This window comes from Myotis lucifugus, unplaced genomic scaffold (genome assembly GCF_000147115.1).
Source record: "Myotis lucifugus unplaced genomic scaffold, Myoluc2.0 scaffold_168, whole genome shotgun sequence".
In the NCBI taxonomy this organism is placed as follows: domain Eukaryota; kingdom Metazoa; phylum Chordata; class Mammalia; order Chiroptera; family Vespertilionidae; genus Myotis; species Myotis lucifugus.
Window position 1 is genome coordinate 1891911 of NW_005871216.1, and position 23385 is coordinate 1915295.

The following is a 23385-nucleotide window of genomic DNA, read 5'->3' on the forward strand; positions in this document are numbered from 1 at the left end:
TAGAAGTTAGGGGGTGGGGTGGGGAAGGTAGGCAGGGATGAGAGGGAAGAAATCACACAATGCTCTCTCTACTCACCTTCCTTCTCCTTACTGGTGTTTCCCATTGTTTGAAACCAGAACTCAGGTTCAAGGGAGCCCAGAAGATGCAGTCAGCAGGGTTCAGTCTCCTGGGGCACAAAGGGGCTGAGAATGGATTTGGGAACATGGAAGAGGAGGACAGAGAATAACCAGTCTCTCCTCTCTTATTTATTCTACACTCTGATACCTAAGTGTTATTTCTAAAACCCTGGCAATGTCTTTCTTTGGACTAAACCACTTTGGAAACTCCCCATTGCATTTAGGATAAAAATCAAACCTCTGTAAGCTGTCGTTGAATCTTCCCATTGACTCTTCTGACCTCTCTATTCCTATCTCTTGCCACTCCTGGTCCTTATTCCACACCTCTATTGCATTATTTCAATCCCTAAATACACCATACTGTTCCAAATATCCACGCCTTAGTAAATGTTCCTCCCCCTCCTCCCCCGGAATACCTTCTTCTCAAATCTCCCCAGCATCACCTGCCTGGTGAAGTGCAAGTTCTAAACCTACAGATGTCACCACTCTGGATAATCTTCTCTTTCCATAACTCTCCATTACCTGAGTTATTCATTCCTACATATTTTTATTTTTGCATTACTGACATACTTTTTGACTTATTCATGAGCATTTTGTATCTCCCAGCCAGACTGGCAGCTCCTTGAAGGTGAATACTCTTATGCATCTTGTCATCACAGTTGATTGTCATTGTGTCTGGAACATTAAACTTGCTCAATAACATTTAAGGAAGAAAGGAAAGAAAAAAGCAAGAGAGAGAGAGGGAGGAAGGACAGATGAAAAGGAAGGGAGGAAGGAAGGAAAAAAGAAAGGAAGGAAGGAAGGAAGGAAGGAAGGAAAGAAGGAAAGGAGGGAGGGAGGGAGGGAGGGAAGGAGGGAAGAAGGGAAGAAGGGAAGAAGGAAGGAAGGAAGGAAGGAAGGAAGGAAGGAAGGAAGGAAGGAAGGAAAGAAATCATCCCGGCTATCATTCAAAGCATTTTTAAGTGCCTTGCCACATCTGACCTTAATAAGTGCTGGGGTAGGATGGTTGGTTGCCTAGGATAAAGATGCTGAATCTTAGAGAGGGTGGGAGGAGGCTGGGCAGTTAAAAGATCTTGGGGTTGGGAATGAGTGGATTTGATTTGGGCCCCAATTTATGGGGTGTGAGTTCTTTACAAAACTAGGAACTCCTCAGAGCTTTTGCTTCATCTCTGTGAATTGGGGCTAATAAAAATATTTGCCTCTCAGAGCTATGGGCAAGGCAGTATGTGAAGATGTTTCATATACTATACAGGGCTAGACAAATAAAAGGGATGTTAGGACCACTTTTCAGCACACAATGCCACTTTTAGTAGTTCTGATTGATTGATTTACATCTTCCCAGTTGTCCTACCTTGCATGCCCAAGCTAATGGAAGGCTGAGGAGGCTCTTCCCACGGTGAGGAAGTTGCTTCATGGATTTTTTAGAGTTGTAAGGGCAGGTCCAGAAAGCACCTGGAAACCGCCTAGACCAAGCCAAACTCAAAGGCTAACACTGGCCAAATAACCAAGATTTAAGTTTATGTGGGCTGCAAAAAAACAAATGCTTCAATTTTCATAGAAAGGTAGGTTTATTTCGATAGAGACATGCTGAATACAATGGACTGAAATAAATGAGTAATCGTTAACATAAAATAATAGAAAATTTTAATAAAAATTAATATTTTTCTTGAACATTAACTTTCCAGATACTGAATAACTGCACAAATTAATAAGCATAACACAAATAAACCTATTTTTCTTGTTCTCCGAAAGCAAAGTATTTCCTGTTGTGCACACCAAACAAGTCAGTCCAAGACTAATGATGTGGCCATTGGCTGCTAAAATATTCGCTGCTAGTATTAGTGGAGAGAAATGGTGTGCCTGCACATAAGGTGCATAAGGGAAATGAATGCAAGACGATTATAGTAACCAGTCATTAGTGAACATTGTAGTTCGTTATTAATAACTAGAGGCCCGGTGCATGAAAATTCATGCACTGGAGGGGGCGTCCCTCAGCCCGGCCTGCCCCCTCTCACAGTCCAGGAGCCCTCAGGGGTGGGAGGAGACACCCCCATCACACCTCTGCTGCTGCCACTGCTGGCAGTGCAAGCCTTGGCCGGCCCTGGTTACCTGAGCCTTGGGAGGCCCTGGGTGGCTGGGCAGCTGCCATCCGAGCCTTGCCTGCACCTCGGGTCTGCCCTGGGCATCTGGGGGGCTGAGGGGACTGGGTGTTGCCATCTTGTGGCTGTGGGCACTGCTATCTTTGAGGGCGTGGCAGTCAATTAGCATATTCCCTCCTTATTGGCTGTGGGCACCACCATCTGTGAGGGCGGGGCAGTCAATTAGCATATTCCCTCCTTATTGGCTGTGGGTGCTGCCATCTTTGCGACAGCGTGAGGATCAATTAGCATATTCCCTCTTTATTAGATAGGATTATGTATAACAGGATATTGTAAAAATTAAGTTACAAAATTTTTATTAAAACATTTCTTACACACCATTATATTGTCTGGGCTGCAAAAATATTAGTTGGGGCCGCATGTGGCCTGCAGGCTGCAAGTTTTACATGCCTGACCTAGACCAGTGGTCGGCAAACTCATTAGTCAACAGAGCCAAATATCAACAGTACAACGATTGAAATTTCTTTTGAGAGCCAAATTTTTTAAACTTAAATTATATAGGTACATTGTTATTAACCTACCTATATTGTTTAAGTACTGTTGATATTTGGCGCCTCCCCCATGCTGTGTATCCCGCGGCCCGCCTGCACTGCGTCTCCTGTCACCCGACTGACCGACACACCCCACTTCTTCTAATGCCACTTCTTCAAAATAGACTCTCCCAGGCCAAAAACCGACTTCTGCGCATGGGCCATGAAGTTTCAATCGCACTGTACATGTGCGCCCGCACGTGGTATTTTGTGGAAGAGCCATACTCAAGGGGCCAAAGAGCCGCATGTGGCTCACGAGCTGCAGTTTGCCAACCACTGACCTAGACCAACCAACCTTTGATCTGTTGCTAGGGACACCCGTTACAGGCTTCCCTGACAAGTAGACAGACAGGCTTCCAACACCAGTGGCAACTCCTCAGTAAAGTCAGCCTCTTCCATCTTTGGAAGACTCTGGCTGCCAGAAACTTCTTCCATTGAGCAGAAATCTGTCTCCATACTTACATACTGCCTGTGGTTCTAGGCTTTGGGGCCACCCAAGGAGGCCTAAGCTCACTTCCACACAACTATTCTGAAATGAAGGCAGGTCTACTGTCCTTGGAATTGTTTCTCTTCCAGGCAAAACATCTCTTGCCCTTTACCTGTTATTTATCATGGATCTTTTAAGGCCTTCACTACCTTAAAGGTCTCATCAGAACTTTTCTCTCTACTGGTATTCCTCATTGGAGCTTGTGACAAACCATACAATTGCCTCTCTTGACCATATTGACACCATAACTAGCCATCGTACATCTAAAACAATACGTTCAGATAGGGAAATCAAGCTCTGTGAGGTGGAGGCCACTTGCCCTAATTCATATGGATGGTACATTGTAATTACATGTAAATTTCCTCTGAGTATAAAGGAATAATATCACTAATAATAATAAAAAACAATGTTTCTGTATATTTTATAAATAAAAAACTACTTTCACATCCATTATGTTGTTTCATTTTCATAACAGCCCTATAAGGCAAGTAATCTTATGCCCATTTTCCATAAAAGGAAAATGAGGCCAAGAGTCACTCAAGGCACCCACTTACTGGTAGAGCCAGTAAGTGGCAGAGCCGAAGCTAGAATGCAGTCTTCCATCTCCATATCTGCACTGCTTTTAACAATACAATAAATGCTATTGTGGCTACTTTTGCCATTTTCATTACACGGCTCTATCTGATGTAAACTCATTATAGCCATGTATTCCCGTTGGCAAAATTTTTGATAGAAATCTGTTGTGGAGCTCCAGTTCCCCAGGTGATAGCTCATTAGGTTATTATGATTAATAGTCAGCCAACAGACACTATCAGTAATGTTTCCCCTGGAGGTAAATGAACTACAAAGATGAATAAAGTTACCCAAGAATGGAGAGGACTGTCTTCCTGGCCATTAGGCAGGGCTCTTAGGGGGCAAGTAGACAGACCCTTACACTAGGAGGTAAACAACGTATTTTTTGATACTTACTAGTAGATGGCCCAGACAGGTCCTAGGCATGCTTAGTCTGATGCCATCTATGAGCCATGAATGGGATACTGACCCACTGACCTGGTCAGGTGACTGTGAGGTCCAAAGGAGATGCATTACATTTGTCCTGCATAAAAAGCCCCTCTGAAGTATGGACTATCACTGGGCTCGTGGCTGTTCCCAACTCCCGATCCCCTTCTAACTTAGGCTCACTTGCAAGGGAAATTGATTTCTACAAACAGTTCCCCGTGGCATGAAGTTTCCATTGGTGGGAAAAATCAATGGGGTGAAAAGCTTTTCTACCAGCCAAATTTCCTTGAGAACCCAGGGGAGCTTATGCCTTTCTTTGTGTCCGTTCAATTCAGCTAAGCAATGGGAAACACTCAGTTTCACTCTTTAAAGCTGGTTAGGTGGCTGCTTTCTCTGTGAAGCCTCCCTTGGTCTCTTTAGATAGAGTTTAGCATTGTTTTAATTTTACTCATCTTGTGGCATGGTGCCACTTGTTGACTTGGCAGTTTGTCCCACTGAACCATGAGTCCCTAAAGCCAGGAGCTGCAGAGTCCTCAGGGGTTTGTATTGAACAGGTATTCAGATGGATGGAAGGACAGGTAAATAACTGAGTGACTAACATTAGAAGAGCCTGGATGGCAATTCACCAGCTGTGTGTGACTTGGGTGCATCAAAACTTACCTGGGTCTGACTTTCCCTTTCAGGTAAAATGGACAAAATAATGCCTTTCTATTATGGTCAAAGGGTAATGGGTGGTGGAAATGCTGTGAAACAATAAAGTTATGTAATGCAAAATAATGTTTTCTATGTCAGCAAATATAAGGAGTAAGCACAGTGTAACTGGCACAGTCTAGCCAGCCGTGGGCAAACTATGGCCCGCGGGCCGGATCCAGCCCGTTTGAAATGAATAAAACTAAAAAAAAAAAAAGACCGTACCCTTTTATGAAATGATGTTTACTTTGAATTTATATTAGTTCACACAAACACTCCATCCATGCTTTTGTTCCGGCCCTCCGGTCCAGTTTAAGAACCCATTGTGGCGCTCGAGTCAAAAAGTTTGCCCACCCCTGGTCTAGGCAATTCAATGGAAAAGAAGATAAGTCGTGCCCTAGCCGCTTTGGCTCACTGAATAGAGTGTTGGCCTGTGGACTGAAGGGTCCCAGGTTCAATTCCAGTCAAGGGCACATGCCAGGGTTGCGGGCTCGATCCCAAGTTGGGGGCATGCAAGAGGCAGCCCATCAGTGGTTCTCGCTCATCATTGATGTTTCTATCTCTCTCTTCCTCTCCCTTCCTCTCTGAAATCAATAAAAATATATTTTAAAAAAAGAAAAGAAGGTAAGTCTTGCAATGGCAGCCTGAAGGTGTGTCTATGTCATACTTCTTAATTTGATGAAGATATGAGAATGAGGGGAATGGTTGTCATTGATTAGCTTTGAAACATTTAGTCTATCAGTCTTGGACTTGAAGTCACTTTAATGTCCTCTCCATGGCATCCTGCAGTCCATGTCTCCCTGTGATGGGAAACTCGCATTCAGGACTGGTACAATTTATGTAGTCCCACCACTTTGTTTTTTTAAAGCTATGCTGCTGCCATCTTGAAAGTCTTAATAATTTTGAACAAGGAACCCCATATTTTCATTTTGCACTGGTTCCCACAAGTTAAGTAGCAGATTCTGCATGTACTTTCCAGAGCCAGTTGCATACCTCTTTGAACTAGGTTGACAACTATAATGCTTTTCTATCTATTGAACAGAAATCTCCCTTCCTGGTGCTTATTCATTCTAATCCGGCCTTTGAAGCCTACACTTGGAGAAGGATTCCTCTTTAAGCCAATGGTTCTAAGATATTTAAAGATAGCTATGATCCTCCTCGCTGCCTGACCCATATCCTCTCCTATTTTTCCCTCCACATTGACCTGTGATGTCATCATCATACATTCCATTTGAATGAGATGGGCCTATTTCTCATGTTCACTGTATTCCATTTGTTTGCCTGTCTTTTTTTTTTTGTACTGATATTACAATATTTTATTAATTATGGCCCTCTGATATGTTTTAAAATTTGTCAAGATTAGTTCTTCCCTATTATTATTGTATAAATCATGTTTTTATCTCTTCCCTCTTTATCAAGATGTACTTTAGAATCATTGCATTTCTGAGATAAACCCTACTAGTCATGGTAGATTATTCTTTTCGACATACTATTGAATTTAATTCACTACTATCTTATTTAGAAGTTTCACAAAGATAGTAATATGTGAGATTGAACTATAATTACCCATTTTTTGTATTATTGGTCAGATTTTAATATAAGGATTTGTGATAGCTTTATAAGATAAATGATATAACTTTTCAAATTTATCTTTGTTCTGGAACATTTCAGATTGCATGAAAATTTCTGAGGCTGAGGGAGAGGATGATCCTAAAAAAACATATATTTATTTCTTGTTGAACCAATTTTTATAATCTGTATTTTCACCCAATTTATCAAAATTAATAGAAAATTTGAAAAAATATCTGTATATAGTGGTAGATAGCATTATTTTGACATTTACATCTTCTATATGTATTGTATGCCTTATGCATTTCTAATTTGTTTCTTTTTTCTTGAATAGATTTGTCACAAGTTTGTAAAGATATTTTATTTTTACCACAAAGAAACAGCTTTTGGATCAAAGTCACTGTATGCTTTATTTCAGCTTTCAAATTAATTAATTTCTAGTCTTTATAGTTTCTTTTCTACTACCCATCATTCTTTCTCTGGTATGGAGGATTCATTAAAGTGAACTTTTTTGTGTACAAATATTTGTTCATTCAATTTTCTTATTTAAAAATAGTGAATTACCTAAGTAGAGCTTTGGTGAATATCTGAAATCTTCAACTTTTTGTGCTATTTTTCAGAATTGCTGTTTATTAATTTTAATGAGCTTGTTATTATTATGTCCTCCTCAGTTATTGTAAATTTTATCAATATGGAACAATTATTATTACTTTTCCCCCTTTTGAAATTGCTTTGTCTAATACTTAACATTTGGGCTTTGTCTTTATGTTTGTTTGACTTCTAATGTTGCAATTTATTATTTTAAACTTTCGGTGACAGTTTGTGTACTGGTTTTTAATAGAGACAAGTCACTGGCTTAAGTTTTAAAATCTAACCCAAGAGTTTCTATTCTTTACAAGCTCATTTCTGTTTCTCCATGCATGTTTCACAGCTCCTTCTCCACCCTGGTTAATAGTGGGTTTATAAAAGCTTCATGTTTCTTTTAATTTTAAGTTTTGTGAAATCTCATTTTATTACCTCCAACTCCCTTTTTCTCTCTTCCCTCTGCTTCCAAATCTCTGCCTGTTTCCCCAAGGAAACCTCCCAGATGGAACAGGAGCAATACGATGATATGCTTATGTGAGGGTTGTACTTCTGACTTATGTATCTAAGACACTTTAAAATAATAGTTTCTTGATGGGATGCCAAAGGAACTTACAAATATAATGTATATTTCAATTAGACAGGAATAAAAACGTTTTTCTGATGATTTAATTATTGTAAGAAATAATCACATCTTGATTCATATGTTTAATGCATAACAAACATTGAATAATATCAGAAATATATGTAACATAGTCCACCAATCATCCAAAAGGCAATACTCATGAGTAGGTTAGAGCTGCCAATGCATCAGGATATCATGGAACGTTCCAGGTTTGTGAATCAGGAATTTCTCATAAGACCACCAGGCATTTGAATGTAGAGTGAGCCATTTCTCTGTTTCTTCTGACCAGAGCATCATGTTTCGTATGCCATAATAATAAGGAAAACACATAAATGCACTCACTTCTTATGTATATGTATTAAATTACATTGTAGGGAAAAAATCCCAAGAATTATTTTTATATCTTACTTTTTTGGGGACAGAAGCTATTTCATGGATTGTTAGCATTTCGCAGAATATAATCTGGGAAAATCTGCCTTGGGAGCAACTGGGTTATAGTGAGAAAAATAAAACCAGTGTGCTGATAGATACCGCCTTCTAACAAATACTTATGAAGCACTCACTCTGGGCCAGACACTGTGCTCGCATACCGGAGCTATGATGTTGAATAAGATGTACTCCTAGCCCGTGTGAAGCTTACTGTTTCTAGTGTGTGGCTATAAGAAGAGGGGGCAATATCATGCCTGAGGGACTCACAAGGGATTAGGGGAGCATGGAGAAGGGGCCTCACCCAACTGGAGCATGCGAGGGTGGTCTCGGAGAAAGCTTAAATGACTTAAGGAAGTTTTCAGTAGAAGAGGACACCAGAGCCACCACTCAAGCACAGGGAGCGAGAACCTCTAGCTGTGCAGGGTCCTTGAGGGCATGCCTAGTTGTACATGGACTAGGGGACATATAAGCTGAATGTTAGAGAGAACCCCAAACCTTTTCTGGTGACCCAGACTCATGGAGGAGTTTTAAGAAGGTAGAGTGGCCTCATTGGCCTAAGAAGTTGGTGATGGCTCCCAGTGGCCTCGAGCATATGATGATGTAAGATATTGGTGATGTCTATTCCTTAACTTTCAGAGGCAGCTGAAAAAGGCTGTCTAGTGGGAGGGACTGTTCTAGTCAATGGAAGTATATTTTCTCAGATGCTAGATGGGGCTTGACCCAAGTGAAGTTTGGGATCTCTGCTGACTGAGACCCTTTATGCCAAGGCTTTTCTATGTCTATAGATTGAATACTTGGATTTCTGTAGCTCATAAAAATGGTCTAATAACCCTAGCTTGTTTGGCTTAGTGGATAGAGCATCAGCCTGCGGACTGAAGGGTCTCAGGTTTGATTCTGGTCAAGGGCATGTACTTCAGTTGCAGGCTCATTCCCTGGCCCTGGTCGGGGTGTGTGTGGGAGGCAACCAATCGATGTGTCTTTCTCACATCAATGTTTCTCTCTGTGTGTCTCTCCCTCTCCTTTCCACTCTCTAAAAATCAATGGAAAATTGCCCTGGGTGAGGATTTTAAAAAAAAAGGTCTAATAATTATATCTATGCAATTCCAAGCCCTTTGAACAGAAGTTCACTCTGGGACCTTAGATAAGTCAGTTCATCTCTCTGGGCCTCAGTTTCATTAGTTATAAATTGAGGCTTTCAAACGGTTCTGGGATGGCAAATACATGTGGGCGTGTCCCTAGTTTGCACATCCAGTACAGACTTCCCTACTGAATGCCTTAGGCTGAATTCAAACAAGGCCTCACACAGACTCCTCATAATGCTCCACATGCTCACTGCCAGGTAAAACCCTTGTTTTCCCTGATTTCCAATACTACTTTTGGGTCTAACATTTTGTTTTAAGAAAGGTAGACAAATATTTAGGGCATGTAGTTTGTAGGTGAACAAAGAAAAGTCAAATCATCATGGCATGCTGAAGTCTTGAAGGTAAGAATGATTTACTCTTCTGTGTATTCAGCAAAGAACGGTAGATAATTACCTATTTGTTTGCTTGAAATTGTGTTGTGCAACGGTGGGACATTCAGATACCGCTGGCCTCCCCAATGTGTGTCTGGTGTTTCTTGAGAGTATCACGTTTTTGAAATCTAGATGTTGTTTGCCACTTAAAGGAAGTCAAGGTGATTCTATTTGCAAATAGAGAACTCATCTGTATTTCAGGTAAGGACCCTGGGATATTTCTGTCATGTTTTGAGGTCTGTTGTTTCATAAGTGGAGCATATTGAATCTTAGCTGAATTGAGTGGGTTCCCCACTGAGAACAGGAAATCTGTTGGTTTTCATCTTTTTTGTTTTTTAAAAAATGACCTTTAAAAAGGCTATACTCCCAAAATGTCAGCCTTTGGTAATGATGTGGGAGGCATGGCAAACTGGCCTTTGTGTCTGAGGGTTCAAAATTGCCCTTCTCCATGGAGGTTGAGTGGCTTCTGATCCTTCGCAGGAATCCAAGCCCAGAGCATTCTCCCAGCCGTGGCACCTTGCCTGGCCAGGAAGAGTGGATTGGAACAGCCCTCACAGGAAACACCTGGCCCGACGGAGCCTGAAATTGCACACTGAATTTTTCTTCAAGAATGACTTCCAGGTTTCAGGAAGAACCCCAAAGGTGAGGAAAATCTGCAAAAGGAAAAAAAGAAAAAAGAAAAACAAGGAGGTTTTTTTTTCCTTCACCCATTGGCACCATCATGTTCTTCTGGTATCGACATCTTTCTCTTAGAACCTTGGCTTATTCCAACTCTCACAAGGCAACATGGTCCTGTCTACAGGAAACTTAAAATTCAATCCTATCAGAGGAAAATACCCTCAACATGGATCTATGAAGACCTACATTCCAGGCATAGAGGGAGGCATAGAAGACTGAATCGTGCTTTCTGCTGTGAAGAAGATCAGCCTAAAAGGGCAGATGAGGGAATAAAAGGCTTAGAGTGAGATGGGAGCACAGAGGGGGGTGGCAGCTTCAGCGATTAGGGAAAATTTCCTGGGGAGATGCTGCCCATCTGAGTTTGATGGGCAAATAGGAATCAGCCACTGTGGAATACGGACATTAAAATGATTGGCTTGCCTTTAGTTTTAAGAAGCTTGTAGTCTTCTTGCAGGACTAGACTTCATTATTCAGTTCAGATGGGCCAACAGACATTTATGGAGCTCCTGTTATGCACAATCTTTATGTGAAACTGTTAAATGATAACACTACATACTGTCTGATTAGGCACCTGTTCCAGGAGTAACATTCAGGACTAAATGGAGGAAACTGTGTGTGGTTGGACCTTTGCCATCCTGAATGTGTAGGCCACCCATCTGCTCTGAAGATCTAGCCAGAGCCATATGGTCTATTGAGGGGCCAGTCCATAATGGAATTCAAGTCCAGCTCAGGTCGCTGCTTTTAGCACAGCAGGGGGGCTGACTCCCCATCCCGCAGCAAGTTCATCTCTTCTGCCTGTACACATTTCTGTTGTTTCAGGAGTCACAGTGTCTGAACAGTATGTGTTCAGCGTCTGCTTCTCCAGGAGCAGTACGTGCCTTGTTCCTCCTGCACCTAGTGGGAGACCAGGGCAAGTGTATCGAGTAGGGAAGAATGCAGGAAGTGGAAAGGGTTTTACAAACACATGGCAATCCTGTTTTTATACATTGCAAAGCCAAGACTTCCTCCTTGATGAAAACAACAACAATAATCATAAAATCCTATAGCATCGACAACAAAGAACGAAAAAGGTAGATCACTCCTAACACTGAATAAGATGAAGTTGAGCTCCTTGAAGAGACTGACCACCTCCTTGGAGAAGTACATCAGATTGGTTCCTGGATCCCTGCAGTAAGCACCTGGCTTTTGGACCAAACTTGTTGCTAGATATCAACTGGGCCATGAGTATGGAAATAAGGGACACAATGGTAGAAACTCCTGAAGTTCTTAACAGATTTAACAGACACACTTTGTTGTTGTTGTTGTTAATCCTCACCCGAGGACATTTTTCCATTGAGTTTTTAGAGAGAGTGGAAGGGTGGGGGAGAGACACATTGACCTGAGAGAGACACATTGATTGGTTGCCTCCACATGTATCCTGACCAGGGCCGGGGATTGAGCCTGCAACTGAAGTACATGCCCTTGACTGGAATAGAACATGCGACCCTTCAATCTGCTGAGCAATCCAGGGCTACAACATTTACTATGAGCTACAGGATGCTACAGATGAGAGGGTTAAAAGCAGCTTCTGTTTGGGTCTACAAAGAGCTCCCAGGACCTACTCTGTGTCAGACACCCTATGGGATGCATTTTTACATCTGTTTGCTCTTTTAACAATGTTAACAACTTATGTAAGAGAAGCTGGTGATGGAAGGTGAGCCGCTGTGGTATAAGTTAAGGGCAATGGCCTTTACTTTTGGCATTTACTTTCCCCCACCACATGTGCTGGTGCCAAGGAAGTTTCTGGTTGCACCAACAATAGTTGAGTGACTGTAGGTTGAGCTCATAGAATTCCCATTTCAGAGATGAAGACACTGAGCCTGGTGTGATTGGAAGACATGCAGAGCCACGCTGCTTCAAACACTAAACAACACTGGTCTGAGGTCAGTCATTGTTTAGTCCTCGGTCTTCCATCATGACTCTTCTGTCTGGGGAAAGCCAGGCCCTCTGTCTTCACGGCCCCACCTGTTCAGGGTGCAGTGGTGACCACACGAAGAGCTTGGCCCTCTGGGTATCTGCAAACAGCTATATGGCTCATGGAAAGTCACTCAACATTCTGGTCATTCTGGCTAGGAGTCACTTCTTTATAAAAGAGGAATGGTAATACCCAGATTTAAGTCTTGATTTGGTCACCTGCTGGCTTTGTTTCCTTGGACTTAGGTTTCCTTGTGTTTGAAATGCAGCAAAATCACATTGGATGGGTGAAATGGGCAAAGGTATATGAAAGTGTCTTGTTCAAATCCTGCCACACGGTTGACACTCATTAATGTGCATTTCTCCCCAGTTTTAGGAAACCAGGCTTTCAGAGAATTTACTAGCACTTTCAGGAATTATTTAGACTAAGTGTGTCTCTTTTTTCACTTCCTTCCCATTCTGCCCTTTTTCTCCTGCTCCACTCCACTCGGGATGCCTTTGTTTCTTATCTTCATTGTGGGCCTAAGCATTGATCAGGCAGGGAGAGAGCAAACCATAAAAAAGTCCTTCAGGCATGTTAGGCCCTGGGGAGGAAGGGGGTGGGCAGGCCTTATTCTGTTTGTACAGGTGCATTATAATGCTGCCTGTGGTGTGAACATTTTCCACTTCATTACTCCTGGCTCTGGCCCAGGCCCCTTCTGCTCCCCTGGCCCCTGGCTTGGTTTAATTTCAGTGGTTTCTGGCCTTTGGAAGGCAGCAGTAACCGAAAGGAAAACAAATGAGGTCCCCATAAACATTTCTGCACGTTGCCCAATGAGGGCAGATGGGTACACTCATGAAGCAGGAGGGGGACCAGCTTGGCTGGGTTCACTGGGACCCCCATCAAATCACCTTAGTCCCCAAGGGCTTCTATCTGCTGAGCCCAGTTCTTCTAACTGGAATTGGCTTTGATTTAATGTGGGCCTTAACAGACACCCACAGGTCCTAGGACACTGTGTGTGCAGTCTATAAGAGATGGATAAACTGAATAAATAATAGCTAACAATTTATTGAGCACTTACTATGTGTTAGATGATGTTCTAAGCACATTAGATGGATTTTGAGTGAGGCATATCCTTTTATTATTCTCATTTTTGTAGACAAGGAAGCTCATCCATGAATTTCCAAACTATGAGGCACATTGTATGGTAGTAGCAGAGCCAGATTTTGTGCCTGGCAGTCTGACTTCACAATTTATGTGTTTAAGTACTATGCTATTGTGCTTCCTGATATAGCAATTCTATGTGCTTATATTTTGATGATGAATTGTAGAATAATATAACTTGGACTCATTGACTCCCAGGGTTGAATTGGACCATAGGTGACAAAGCCTGATGACCATTGGATGCCGGGATTTCCCACAGGCATTATCTACTCTCTGTTTATGTACCTCCACTGATGGGAAGCTCACTACTGAATGAGGAATCCCATCCCATTACATGACTATTTAACTCAATAGTAGTGCAAAATAAAGCTTTTTTCCTACTCCTGTCGGTTACTCAATAAATCCTTTCCTTTGCCTTTCACAGATTAAAAAGAAAAAAAGCACTTGTTTACTCACCATGCTGTCAGGAAGGTATATTTATAAAATAATATCAAGTTCATGCCTCATTTGAAAGGTGAGAGTTTTATTAGAGCAGGAATATGCAGTTCTCACCTTCTTTCTTTTTACTCCTTCTTCTCGTTACTTTCCTAAGTGATTGGTGAATACACACATGCCAGTCATTTGTTAGCCATGGGGCTGCAGAAAGGAACAGAGCACAGTCCTTGCCCGTGGGGAGTTCACTTCTACCATAGGAGCCTGCCTGGTAAATAACCTGCAGTTAGAGATGTGTACACACGTTAGGGAAAGCAGCAGGAGGAGTGGCTAATGCATTGTGCTACCAAGGCAGGCTCTCCAAGAATCATTGGGCAATATTTTTACTACCTCCTGGTAAACTTACTCTATGTAATTGAAAGAAATGTTTACATTTGAAAAGCATTTTAAAATGATCCCCAAATGTATAATTTTATTAATTGGGGGTCATTTTATAGTGGAAGACACATCAGGGATTGAAATCGTCCTCTCTCTCCTGCCCATCAATCCATCCCTCTCCAGTAGCCCATCCCATCAGTGCACAATCATGCTGTGAAGTCAATCATATTTTAAAAGAAACTCCAAAAAGAAAGAAAGAAAGGAAGGAAGGAGGGAGAGAAGGAAGGAAGGAAGGAAGGAAGGAAGGAAGGAAGGAAGGAAGGAAGGAAGGAAGGAAGGGAGGAAGGAACCATCCATTGATCCCCCATTTCCCCTCATTTCTCTGTTCCTCTTTCCAGACAAACTCTCCAAAGACTTGAACCTACTTGCAGTCTCCACTTTCTCTCCGCCATTCTCTCTTGAACCCACTTATTCAGGCTTTTGCCCTTACCACTTCACTGTAATCGAGATTGTGAAGGTGGCGAATGACCCCTCTTGGCCAAATCATAAGGTCAACTCTCAGTCCTCGCCTTAATCTATCACTAGTCTGACCCCTCCTTTCTTGAAGCTCTTCCTTCACTAACCTGCCAGGGCAGGTGTGCACCCTGACAGGCCCCTCCTGCAGAGCTGATGGCTGGTCCTCTTTATTAGCTCTATTAGAATGTTCAAAGGTTGGCCCTCTCCTCTATCCCCACTCATTCCCTCGGGGGTGGTAATCCATGCCAGTGGCTTTAAATAATGTGCTCCAAAGAATGGTAAATGTATATGTCTAGCTTGCCTCTCTTCACCTTCTCTGGCTCCTCCTTTTGGAGCTCCAATGTGTACCTCAAATGGACCATATTTAAAACAAAACTCTTCATTATTATCCCCCAGTGTGCTCCTCCCCCAGGGTTTCCCATCTCTGGACATGGCAACTTTATGCTTCTAGTTACTCAGTCCAGAGGCCAAGGAGTTATCATTGACTCTTTTTTTTTCATCATTGACTCTTCTTCAACCATCAGCCATCCTGTTACCTCTTTCTGAGAAATGGATCCAAAATCCACCCCTCATCACCAGCTCCCTGTTACCACTCTCTCTGAGCAACCATTTGTTTCCTGCCTGGACCATTGCAATCGCTGCTGTCCCTGTCCATCCTTGCCATTTTTCAGACTGTGGCCTATGTGGGTACCAAAGGGAATTTTTAGCATGCCAGGTCACTCATGTCACTCCTTTGTCCAAAGCCCTCCAATGGCTTCATTCTCAGTCAGGTTGAAACCCAAAGGTCATTCCACCTCCTAAGAGGCCCTCACACCTTCTTTGGCCTCATCTCCTGCCAGTCTCCCCACCCCTCTCTGCCTAGCTGCACTGGTCTTCTGGCTGTTCCACAAACATGCCAACATGTTCCTACCTTGGGGCCTCGAGCCTCACTCTTCTTCCTGCCGAGAGACTCTCTCACGATGGTATCCACAGAGCCAGCTCCTCAGTTCTTTTGGTCTCCTTGGAAAGAACTCACCAGAAGGCCCTATAGAAAATAGTAGCCTGTACCACTGCTTTCTTTACTCTGCTTATTTTTTCTCCATATTGCTTATTTCTACCTGATAAAATATGTATTTATGTGATTATTAATAGTCATCTTCTCTCCTCTAGAACTTAAGCTCTTTAACAGAAATTTATTTTGTTCACTGCTTTAACCTCAGTGTCTAGATTCTAGAACAATGTTGGCACCTGGTAGCTGCTCAAGAAATATTTATTAAAATAATAATTTGGGAAATATGTGTTTGAATTCCTTCTCTGCCCCTAATTCCCTTTGTGGCCTGGCAAATCACTTTGCCTTTGTGCCTTAGTACCTTCACTCTAGAGTGAAAAACAATTCTTGCCCTTCCAAATCCAACAGATAGTTATGAAAGTCCAATGAGATATGGGTTGTGCCCTGACCGGTTTGGCTCAGTGGATAGAGCGTTAGCCTGGGGACTAAAGGGTCCCAGGTTCGATTCCAGTCAAGGGCATGTACCTTGGTTGTGAGCACATCCCCAGTGGGGGGTGTGCAGGAGGCAGCTGATCGATGTTTCTCTCTCATCAATGTTTCTGACTCTCTATTCCTCTCCCTTCCTCTCTGTAAAAAAATCAATAAAAATATTTAAAAAAGAGAGATATGGGTTGTGAAAGCGTGTTGTAATGAAGATAAAATGTATAAAATCGATAAAAGTTCAGTTCATTCCCAGTTATGCTCAGACTGGTAAGTTTACCTTGGATGTGAGAAGAATGTTATGAAAGTAGCTGGGCTCTTGTTAATCTTTCAGGGCTATCTTTGGAGTAGCCCAGTATGAAGAAGGAAGGGAAATCAACTTTTATAGTATATCTGGTCCCCACTGGGGGATGGGCAGTGGGCACCTGGTGTGATGCAACCTGCTATTTAACACAGCTCTGCCTGGTAGGTTCTATGAGCTCCCCGAGAACAATAGCCATGTGTTTTTAGCTTTGCAGTAGCCCAGGGTAGATGTCAGTAAGAGTTGACTGAACTGGGAATTGGGCTTGACCCCCCCCCCCACCCCGGAAAGGGCTCCGTGACTGTAAGTGACTTGCCCAAGGTCACACAAGTAGGCAGTGTCACTGTCCCAGGCCACTCCATCTGATGTAAGTCTCTTAAAAGCTGTCCTGGGCAATTTGGTACAGTCTCTGCACAAACATCTTTCGTTACAGCAGGCATCAGACTGTGTGCAGCCAGCATAATAGCTTGTCTTTAGTGCCTTTTGAAAGGAGCTGGAAAGCTCCTCAGAGAGAGAGCAGAGGGGAAGTCCAGGGGAAAGCCTTCTCCCAATCAGGCCTGACTTTGCAGCACCTCCCAAGTTTCGATGTGCAGTTTCAAGGTTTCACTATGGCCACTGCAGTTGCTATGGCGATAGAGCAACAAATATTTGGAGGCCGGTAACACCTCCCTCCCCACCCCCATGCCTAGTCAAGAATGTTTGGGACATGGCCCCTGCCCATCAGGCTGCTGTTTGCAGCTGAATGCAGCCTTTGTGACCGGCCTCCTGGCCTGCCACCAGACTCCAGAGAGACGACTCGCCCAGATCTTTCCAAATAGTGTTTGTGTGAGTTGTCCACAAGGAGGGGAAAGAAAGCTCTCCACAGCTCTAAGAAAATCATCCAGCCTATGGCTGACCTCAAGACAAAAATAATACGAAGGCTCATTTTGCAAACTGGGGAGAGCCTGCAGGTTCAGTGAGGGAACAATGCAAGTGAGCAGTCACTGAGCATGGGTGTGTGCGGGGGAACTCTGCTCTTACAGAGTCCTCGCAAAGGCCTGGCCAGACGTCTGTGCCGTCACTCCCAGCCTGCACACGGGCAAGTTCATGCTCATGGGAGGGACACAGGTTGCTTCAGGTCATCAAGTTTGTGAGCAGAGATGCCGAGGCTGAAATGCCCCATCGTTGTGATTATTACTGACCTAATGTAAAGTTTTCTTACTAGATTTCTGTTACACAATGCCTGGCAGGTTTTTGGAGCCTCTCACCTTGTGCATTGCTGAATTGATCTTGAAAGAAAATGAATAAAGTGAGAGAGAGCAATTAGGCCTTCTTTGGGAGTTAACTTTATTTCTTTATGGGAACTTGATATGCTTGCCTATCACTGCAGGCCAGGAATTGGGGGATCTCTCCCGAATGTGCAGGCCCACGGCTTCCCATCTGGCTCCAGTTTTGTTTTGGGGGAAGGAGGTGGCGAAGGAAACTTGACTTAATGGCAGGTGTTACCTTCAGGGCTAGAAAGGTACCATTGTCTCCCCTGCAATAAACTGCCTGGTTTTCACCTGCTGGCAAATCGCAAACTCACTTACCATTAAAATACCGGGTCGTTACTTCATTAATTTAATAAGTCTTTATTAAATGCCTACTGAGGGTCAAGCACTGGGCTGGGTATTGGGGGTAGAGAACTGAATAATATTTGTTTAACAAGTATTTATTAAGTGTCTGCTCTGTGCTAGGTACTATGTCAGGCCCTGGGGATACCACTCATTCCCTCTCCTTACGGGAATTGCTTGCAGGTAAGTCAAGTAGAAACGCTTGCCATGGGAAGGGTTATTTCTTCCCTTGTAAGTACAGGTGCCAGGGGAGCACCCAGCAAGGGCACTTACATGAGTCCTGACCCGCACTGTCTACCTCAGTAGCCACCAGCCGCCTGTGGTTATTCAATACTTGAAACGTGCCTGGCTTGAATTGAGATGTGTTATGAATATGAAACACACACTGGATTTCAAAGTCTTAGTATGAAGAATAGAATGTCTCATTAGCCATGTCAATTGAGTAGGTGTTGAATTGATAATATTTTGGATATAATGGGTAAATAAAGCATATTGTCAAAATTATTTTCTTATGTTTTTCACAATGTCTGTTAAGCCACCCAGCAATCCTGTGAGGTGGATATGATTGTATTCTTATCTCCATTTAACTGATAGAGAATGGGCTTCAGTGGTAAAATGACTTGCCCAAGGTCATATGACTTAGGGAGGGTTACTCATTTTTTCAAAATCACACAACTGGACCTTCCCTCAGAGAAAGCCTTTAGTTTAGAAATTGGGTCTTTGACGAGCAGTTAGTTGTTTTCCCTCAGTGTGTATTAATCTCCTCTATAGAGAACCTAAGAGTATATGAGAAGCATGAGGTGTAATCAGGAGGGCCTTGAAGGCCACGCTGACTTTATTCCCTATGTACTAGGGAGTTGTTAAAGATTTTTTGAACATAAGCATGCTATAGTCATAATGTGTGACTATATCTGGTCACTCAAGTTCTTAGGTTAATAGAGTGGAGCTGGGAGCCCAGTCAAGACAAAAGATGGTAGGATGGATGTTAGGGTGTTAGCCCTGGGAGTGGGGAGGAAGGGATGCCTCTGAGTGATGGCCCACTGGGGACAGTTAGGTGTTGTCCTTCAGACGCTCTTGTGAAAGAGGGGAGTGGACCTAGCATGACGTCTCTGTACTTGCCCCATCTTCACCCTGCATGAGGGATTTCCCAGGCGATGTGCTGGCCTGAGGGAATCCCTGGCACACCTATTCAACAGGGCAGCTCTGCTTTCTCCTCAGGTCTCAGGTCCACCTCAGTCCATGACTCAGTGTGAGAGGCTGGTGGGTTGGCTCAGTGACCTACGGAGAAAGGTTAATCGTGTCCGCCCGAGCAGTGGCTCCCCACCCCAGCCAGAGTGGCCTGTGTGGTAGAATCTAGTGGAAAGGTCATCAGAGCAGGTCTGAAGGTGCCTGGCTTAGTCACTGGTTGCCAGGCAACTCTTTGAACTCTGTGCTCTGATTTCTCTCCATCTATAAAATAGGGAAACCTCTTGGGGTCTGCAGGGATAAAATTAGATCATAAATTCTTATAACAGTTCACTCATCCACTGTGGACCTACTCTGTATTAATGTGCTGGGGATAGGCCCTCCCTCAGTGGGTTCAAGTATAATGAGGAACCAGATAAATAAATAGAGAACAGAACTCAACTTTCCAATATAGTTTCACATTTACTAACTCACTGAGTCATCTCATGTGAGATAGAAACAAATTGCACCCCTTTGACAGATGCGGAAACTGAGGGCAGGCCAGGCAAAGTGATTTGACCTTCCTGGTGTTCCCACATTGCCTTGGACATAAGTCCATCAGAGTCCTTAACACTTCTCTATTTGGGTTGGAGATTGAAATGTTTATCCCCCAAAAACTTTACATTCTCTATGGACTTCTCATTAACCTCTTGGCCACCAGCATCTAGCCCAAGCTTGGCATGTGATAGTAGAGGACTGGCAGGCAGAGGGAGTGGTGGGGAAATGCAGCTAAAAGTTATGGAGCATTGGCCAAATTCGGGCTTGGCTGGCCACTTTACATATGTCACTGTTTGATCTACTACAAAAACTCAGCTCTGTGGGTATTACTATCTGTTTTATAAGAAATGTGCCAGAGGCTATGAGTTATGGGATTTGTGGAAGGTCACATTGAGAGTAATCTGAGAAGCTTCAAACTCAGAAATGGCCCAGGAGAAGGTGTGTGTGTGTGTGTATGTGTGTGTGTGTGTGTAGGGGGGTGTGAAGTGGGTGTTGTGGCCAGCAGTCCAAATCCAGAACCAGAGAGTTTTCTGTAGAGCATTTAGCTAGTTCCCTGGAAGCATCTTTAGCTTCCAGAGCTGAGCTTGCTCTCAGGCTTTTGTTAGCATCTGCATTTTCCCTCTGTAGCACCCAGCTGCCCCTGCCCACTCTTGGTGAATAATTGCTGAATAAATGCTGGAATGAGAGAACACAGGCTTGAAGAAGTCATCACAAAAGCTGAGCTCCCACCATGGACCAAGGCCCTGGGGTAAGTCATTTACTCATTTTTTTTCACTCTGTCAACATCACGATGGGGTACCATTATGGCCTCAGTTTTACAGAGAGAAATTGAGGCTTAGAGATGTTGTCCTTGGCCTGAAGTCATAGAGTTGGTAAGTGGCTTTGAGTCCAAGCTTGTTGGGTTTCAGCCTCGATGACCAATCACTACTCTGAAGTATGAATGGACTGTGGCTCCCAAGCTCTTCTGAAAGTGACAAGATGGCAGCAGCATTTGCTCCTCTAGAAGGAGTATCTTCCAGTCACTTACGAATCTGACTCTTGATGAAATAGTCCTCTGTCTGCTGGCTCCCCTGGGGTCAGAGAGCCTTTTCCAGTCCCCTCTGGATCCAACTATCTTTGAGATTTTGAAGGCCTTCATTTGAGGGTGTGGATTAACTAGCCCCAAATCTGAGGGCTTCTCCAAGTTACTTGCTAAAGGGATTCTTCAAGCATCTCAGCGTAATGTAACCAGAGAGGTCTTAAGAAATCAGGCCAAGTAGAGGAAAGGATAATGAACAGGAAATTAGGACATGAGGGAGTCATGAGTCAGCAATGTGGAGGTGGCTGCCAAAAGAGATAATGTGAACTTGGGATGTATCACTAGGAGCATAGTGTCAAAACGTAAGATGACATTGCACTTCCTCTGAAGTCAGACTAGAGCTGGAATGTGGGGTTAAATTCTAGTTCCAAATTTTCAGATTGTCATAGTCAAACCAGAACTTGTCCTAAAGCTCAGAACCAGAACACAGAAGGGGGTGATGTTGTCCTCCTTGTCTAGGCTGATGGACCTGCATTGCTTTTTCCTGAGGAACAGAAGGGAGAAGTGGGAGACTGGGAATTGGGTATCCCAGAGGTTTCCCTATGGATGAGGCAGTAGATTTCTTCTTTCTGACCCAAAGGAAAAAGTAAGTTTCAAGCAAGAAAGTAATAGGAAGCTAGATTTAGACTCAAATTGAATAATGTCTTCTATCATTTAAAAAGATAGCCAAAGAAGGAAATACTTTTGAAGAAAAAACAAAAAACTGGAGGAACCTCTTCTCCCTCCTCTGTGTGAGCCTAATTTCCCTGAGCCTCAGTTTCCTTGTCTGAAAGGGGCAGGTGTGGAGACCCCAACAAGATGCAGACTATGGGAGCAGGGTTATGTGATGGTCACACGCAGGGCCCCAGGAGGCACACAGCTGGGATGCAGACCTCAGCTTAGGGTGACCCTGCTGACTTATTGTAACTTCTCTTGTCTCAGTTTCCTCATCTACAAAATGGGGTTAATATGTGTAAAGCACTGAGAACTGTCCCTGTTGATAAAGTTTGCCATCATCATCACCATCTCTTTTCATGTATGAAAGTGACTATCACAGTAACTAGTACATTATCGGTGTTCAAAGAATGTGTCCCCTTTCTCTCCTTCCCCAGCCCCTCTTCCTCCAGGGTGTCTCTGGGAGACCAGCTTCTCGTAATCTCCTGACTTCTGGAGAATGTTTCCAAGTAGCACAACATGGATTTACAGAGATTCAAAGGCAGCTGCCTGCATCCCTCTATCTAAATACCCTTTTGGTGAAGAAAGAGGCTGAACAAGAGAAAGGCAAGCCCCTACTTTTAGGAGTTTCCCATTCTTTACTAAGTATTACTAAGTGTGTACTTCATTTACTAAGTGTTTTTACCTCCACTGACTCATTCTCTCACTAGTTCATGATGTGGCAGGCAGAGAGAGCACCGATGTGGAAACTGAGTCGCAGAGTTTCATTGACTTACCCAGGGCCACTAACACCAAGTGGGTGAGCCAGGATTCGAATGCAAGGCTTTCTCACTCTACATTCAGCATTTGCCTCAGGTATTCCCAGCCACTTGCCTCTGGCTGCACACCTCCTTCCTCCCTGGGATTTTGCTCCAGGAAGCATGGGAGAGGCACTCGGCCAGGTTCCCAAGCTGAAGCCAAATCCTTGCAGCATTAGAGAGGACCAAGGAATAGAGAGGAGCCTGGAGCCCTGGGTATCTCCACATGAGCCTGAGCCCTGAGAGCTGAAGACCTCACCTGGGCCAGCCCTGTTTTCAGGTGGCTCAGGAGGGTGAGATCCAGCACCAGGCACCCCTGTCAACAGCCCAGTGCCCCTACCAGCATCAGCCAACAGAACTTTCTTTGATAATCGTGTACCTGTGCTATCCAATACACTAGTCATTATAACACATGGCTGATGGGACTGCGATGGTGATCTCTGCTTCATAGCCCGGTCAGGGAGCTTGTGGAAGTTGCACAGTTGGCAAGTAAGGCCGTGGGGACTTGAGTCCATCTTGTCTGCCGCAAAGCCAAGCCCTTCACCAGCACACTGGCCTCTTGTCCCATTCCCCGAGGAAAGCCTGTGTACCCTTCTGAACCCAGACAGGTGATTGGGTCATGTCTGCCTGTGCGCGGGGCCTCACTTCCTGCCCCACTCCACCTGGGCCCAACTCTAGAAGCCACCTGTGTTATTCTACTGATAGCAGTGTTTGCCCTTCCAAAGCCAGAACCATAAAAGGCAGCTTTCAAAGTCACTGCCGCAGAAATGTCAACACGAAGGGGAGGCCAGCCGTGGTTTCTGAGGTGGAATGTCACCTCTGGGCTGCCTCAAAGGCTGCTGGGAGTCCAGGAGCCTGGGGTCTAGACTCGCTTCTACCACAAACATGCTGTGCTATGTTTGGCATATTTCTTACCTTCTCTGGGCCTTGTTTTTATCATCAATGTAAGGAGAGGGTTGGACTTAACTTGAA

General features: G+C 43.8%; 1 long non-coding RNA gene across 4 annotated transcripts in view; it reads left to right on the forward strand.

Moving 5' to 3' along the window:
* LOC102437909 overlaps positions 1-23385 on the forward strand; it is a 140982-nt gene that overhangs the window by 71195 nt on the left and 46402 nt on the right. For 3 of the 4 annotated variants that reach the window (XR_002831040.1, XR_002831039.1, XR_002831037.1), the window contains exon 4: positions 20512-20632. This is a non-coding gene — a long non-coding RNA (uncharacterized LOC102437909). Of the gene's footprint in view, positions 1-18285; positions 18346-20511; positions 20633-23385 lie in introns of all 4 variants that reach the window. The other variant, XR_002831038.1, reaches the window with a different exon arrangement.